Source organism: Oryzias melastigma, linkage group LG6, assembly GCF_002922805.2.
Source record: "Oryzias melastigma strain HK-1 linkage group LG6, ASM292280v2, whole genome shotgun sequence".
Lineage (NCBI taxonomy): Eukaryota > Metazoa > Chordata > Actinopteri > Beloniformes > Adrianichthyidae > Oryzias > Oryzias melastigma.
This window is the reverse complement of record NC_050517.1, coordinates 11,558,937-11,564,203: the sequence shown is the minus strand read 5'-3', so window position 1 is coordinate 11,564,203 and position 5,267 is coordinate 11,558,937. Positions and strand designations below refer to the sequence as shown.

Below are 5,267 nucleotides of genomic sequence, written 5' to 3'. Positions count from 1 at the left end.
TTTCAAATAAAATCTTTGTATTCTAGTCCCATTAAATACAATAGTATGATCAATGATTGCTAAACATTTAAAACTTAAAAATCTTACTTGAATGTTTTATATTTATGAGGAAAAACCTTAACAGTGGGGTAAAGCTACACGGCTGGTGGATAGGCTCCAGGAACTCTGGGTACATTTAGGAAATGGATCGATGGCCTACAGAGAATGGAAAGAGTGATGTATACTATAAGTATACAACAGTAAATATGCAACATGCTCAATGCACAGTTTTTCCTTGAACTCTTTTTCACAAGAAGAGGAAGAAAACAGATGAAGGTAAGGTAGCTGTTCTGATTCTCTCTTACTAGCCTCTGTATTTTGCTAAACATTAAACTATTTTACCCTTCTGTAATGTTTGAACTGATTCGACCCAAACATTGAATATTTACAGTGATAGATGAGACAGCATTAACCCGTGGAATGAATGTGAACAAAATAACCAGTTTCATTATTTTGACCCTTTCTCAGCTTAATCACAGAAGACAAGCACGCCCATGTGTGCTAATTTTTTTCAGCTCGTTATTTAAAAAAACAAATTTAGATAAAAGAATGCAATGATTGTGTGTTATCTTGGGATAAGGTGTCATAGATGTTGTTCCTCTGTCTCCCTCTTCTGGTCTTCCTGACAGACTTCTTGGATTATCTTCACCTTTTGAACAGCACTGACTATCTACCACACCAGATTCTGGACTGCATTCCTTCCCTCCTTCAGAAATGAATAAACTATTTTCTCTTAAGCAGACAGTTTCTTCCTCTTGTCATCATTTCAGAACAGAGTAGCCTGCAGACCAGTGCTGCTGAATCTTCTCATTGCTGTTCTGCAAGAAGTCATCCAGTCTCAAGGACGCCGTCTCAGCCAGCATGAACATGTTTTGCTCGGTTTTCCACATTTTTTGTGATAATGTGATGCTTCAGGTAAACCACATCTCAGCCCAAACGACTGCTGTCTACCTGGTCTTCTTCTGCTGCACTAGCTCCTCCTCCTTTGACATCTTTATTAACACACCAAGGTTGAACACTGACTTCATAGAAGACCTGGACTGAGTGACTCCTCCTCCTTGGAGTTCAAAACAGGAAGTACCAAGATTCCATAGACTTCTATTGGGAAATAAACAACTGTTAGTCATTCTACGGTCAGAAAAAACATTCTTGATCTGATACATTTTTTTTTTACATTTTCTTGATAATCCTCTTGAGTCCAGTGAACTCATTGTCATGGTCTAGAAACCAGTCCGAGATGATTCCATGAAGTCTTATCCTGCTGGAAGCAGCATCAGAAGATGGCACTGTGGTCATAAGGGGATGAACATGGTCAGTAACAGTACTCAGCTAGACTGTGGAGTTGGAACCATGGTCAGTTGGTATTGAGGGGTCTAAGAAAATATATGCACGTATCTAGTAAAGTATTTTATCTGTGGGTAAAACGGCTGAATAATCCAGGGCAGAGAAAATGTAAATAAATCAGCTTTATTCATCTATCTACACACATGAAGTGAATAATAATGAAGAAATAAAAGTGGATTTAACATTTGTCATTTATTACACTGCAAATGCTTCACACTTTTCCAAACTCTAGTGACCCTTTTACTGGAGTATGTGTGAACTCAAGGGAAGGAAGAGGGAGAAACTACAAGTTTCTGCTGAGGCTCTGGCTCCTAATTGAGAATGTTTATGACATCTCTGTAGGCTGTGAGTGTTCCTGTTACTGGTGCATATTTTGCCTTCCACTCAATTTTCTGTTAATATGCTTGGACACAGGGCTCTGTGAACAACCACATGTTCAGGAACGACCGTTCATGCCCTCCTCGTGAAGAAACTTGTGATTGTTGGACATCTGCAAAGTCAGCAGTCTTCATGGTTTCAAAGGCTTCTGAAACTGAATAAGAGACCATTTAAAGAATCAGGAATCAGACTGAAAGCTTCTTTAGGCGTTGAAGGATGCAGACCCTGGTATTGCAGAATGAGTTCCTAAAGTAGAATTTTATGCACGTTTTTCCCTTTCCTGTGAGTTTTCATGATAAAAAGTATGTTTGTAATGTTTTAGTTGATGTGTATTGCTGCTACACAAAAACCACTTCCACTTTCTGAAGTGACAGACAAAACATATTGCACTTTTTCAGGATATTCAAATGAAATGAGATGAGATGTGCCTGAAGATAGATTGGATGAAAGCTCCGTGTTTGCACACTAGGGGGCGTGGTGGAAAAGAGTAAATTAGCTGAACTTCCCTTCTTGAAACATCTTTTAGATTAAGATAGGTTGATGGAATATGAATTTTCAATGAATAAGTGCATGAGCAAAAGCAGGTATTTTTATTGCAACAAAGGATAACTGGCCTCAGAATATTCACTGGATTACCACATTACAGCTGTTTTCACGTGATTATTTTCTCTTAAATTCTAAAGAGAGTTTTTTAAAATCAGTTTTATCCACAAAATTAATTTCAGTATAAGCATATTTTTAAATCATTTTTTGTGTAAATGATTGACTGGAATCTGTTTATGAGCACAAAGCTTTCAATAAGCCCCTACATTCACACAGATTCCATTCTTCCCAACTTTTCCAGGACTGTGAGTACCTTCAGTCACAATGATTCAATCAATATAAAGTGTGGATCATTAATGGGATCTCAGAAGAACCGCCTAAATGTTGCCTTTGGTGATCTCAGGTGTTTGTTCTGTAATAAAAACTGTTGTGGCTCTCAGAGATTCTTAACATCTTTTAAGTCCAAATGTCACTAAAGAGATAAGAACATGAGGAGCAGAAGTTCACCTGAAACCCTCTTTCAAACCTTTGTCTCACCTCCAGTAGGGTGAGGAATGTCACGGTTTCCCTCTCATCTGGAATTCCAGGCTTCTTTGGAATCTGTTTTGAATTTGTCTCCACATTTAGAACAATCAAATGTTCCGTCACCAAAATCTGATACGAGTGATGATGAACCAGACTGTGAAGGATACGATCTGTAAAAAATGAACAACAGTTTGTTGTTTCTCACCTCTTATGGAACAAAATTGTTCCACAATAGAGAAATCTCGATTGCAGAGTTGCAAACTTGCCTTTCATGACTTAATTGAATTGGGAGAGTCAGATCCTCTAATTCCTCTGTTATACAGACTGTTACATGTTTTGTTTTTTAAATCATGTTTGTAGTAATGCCAGAGTTCTATCAGCCAGCCTTCACTCTGCTGTGTCTGGGTTCCTTTCTTGTTGCACATCATTTTTCTTTTTAACAGAATTGCATGAAGTGTTTTCTGATCTGTGTCCCATCAGACTGGAGAGAATTTAAAGATCATCCAAACTCCCACCATCCAAGAAAATTGATCAAAAATATCAATATTGCACAACAAATTCAACGATAACAATGGATAAATGTGAGTGTAGGAGCCCATCAGGTGTTTGTGTTGTGTGACTGCAGAGCGGAGCCTCTTTAGCGTGAAGAACATCAGCTGTGGCGCTGCAGCTGTGAGAGTCTGTTTACAGGCCTCAGAAACGTGTTTAAAGCAGCTTCATTTCCAGTAACAGCTGTCAACATGTGTCTGTTTACATAATGTCTCCCAATGTTGTGCAGCAAAGCAGACAAATGTCTTCAGGTTTGAGTGTGTGGTTGAGTTTGAGTGAAACGGTGCTGTGGTTCATGGTGGTCATGTCTGCATCAACCACAAGTTACCTGTACTCAAACAGTTCCTGTCCTAAGAAGACCACGTCTCAACCAGCTCACACAGGGCGACTCCCTCATTACAACCACAGGCTGTGCATGAATATTAACACTCAATACTCAGTGAATCCATTTCTATTCCATCCAACCGAGTGCTCAAGATTTCTTTGTCTGTGGTCACCCTTCCAACCAAATAAATATTCAAAACTCTCAACTTCCAAACCCCCAAATTTAAAGAAATCTCTGAACTCTTCAAAGTTTAAACCTGTGTTTCCTGACTTTCTTGGTTTAAGGATTCAAACAGAGACCATTCCATGCTAGAGATCTATCACTGAGATCGATGACACGCAGGCTTTTTACTAAAGAGCGACGCCATATTGGAATGGTATAAAAACAATGAGACGTGGTTTAGCAGAACCAGTGAAATGACCATAAAATGATTCATATTGGTCTGATTTTAAATGAATGAATGAAATAGTTTATTTCAAGCAATCAGGAATAATACATGAAATAACATATCACATAATGAATCATAAGTAGATCACTTGAAAGGGAGTGGAAGGAAGCGAACTTATATAATCCCACCTCGACTCGACCATACCACTTTCTCTACATGATTATCAATATTCAGGACTTAATATCAAATATTTATACCCTACAATAACAGATTCAAGTTATGAAGAGTCATTAGTATCAGTGATGTAATCAAATTTCAAAACATCCAAAAAAGGAAAAAACTCTGATCATCAGAAAAATAATTCACAGGTCATGGTAATAATGTTTTTGTACAAAGTGTAACAAATTAACCACATTTCAAACTTAAAAAAGGTTATTATATAGGTAACCCAATATATATCTGACCCATGGTTGGGATTTTATTCAAATCTACACACAGACTGAGATTTACACAAACTGTTAGACTCCTCGGTCTGTGTTTATGAACGGATCGGTGAGTACGACATCGCTGTAGACGGGATAGGCTCCAGCAACCTAGGTTCATAAAATGAATGGTATAATTTCATAAAACATAAGGAGGCAGATTATTCAAACACCTTTTAATAAAATGGTTTTGCAGTTCCCTTCCTGGCTCCATGCAGAATTCTTGTTCATGTCTCCTTTGACATTTCATGTATTCCTCCAACCTCTAGCACATTTGGTTTAGCTTATGATGCATTTTTCATCAGTTTGGGACAAATAGGCTGAACTGAACTCTTATTGGCAAATATGTAAACACAGAAACAGTTGTGTTTTCAGAGCTCTCAGCCCTCCTCTCCTCGTGTCTCACAGAAGACTCTCTGTTGTTGTCAAGTCTTATCAAATGACCCATCTTTTCTTCTGGGAGCGTCAGAGCACTGTGGTCAAAATCTTACTACTGCGCGGCGACGCTGCACCAGTTTCTCGTTTCATCAAGAAGACATTTGCACAGTTGATGAGAAGTGGTGAGAAGCTCACACCAGACTCTGAGCTTCTAAGAAACTGGATTAAAGCAGGCTCCGTATCTGCAGTGAATTCGAGTTCCTCCTCTGCTCCTCTCCTCCGTCTCTCCTCCTCTCCTCCTCCTCTCCTCCTCTCC

General features: G+C 38.7%; 1 protein-coding gene across 4 annotated transcripts in view; it reads left to right on the top strand.

Moving 5' to 3' along the window:
• Positions 1-5,267, top strand: part of mon2 (MON2 homolog, regulator of endosome-to-Golgi trafficking) — a 448,157-nt gene that overhangs the window by 147,245 nt on the left and 295,645 nt on the right. The gene's annotated exons all lie outside the window — the stretch shown is intronic.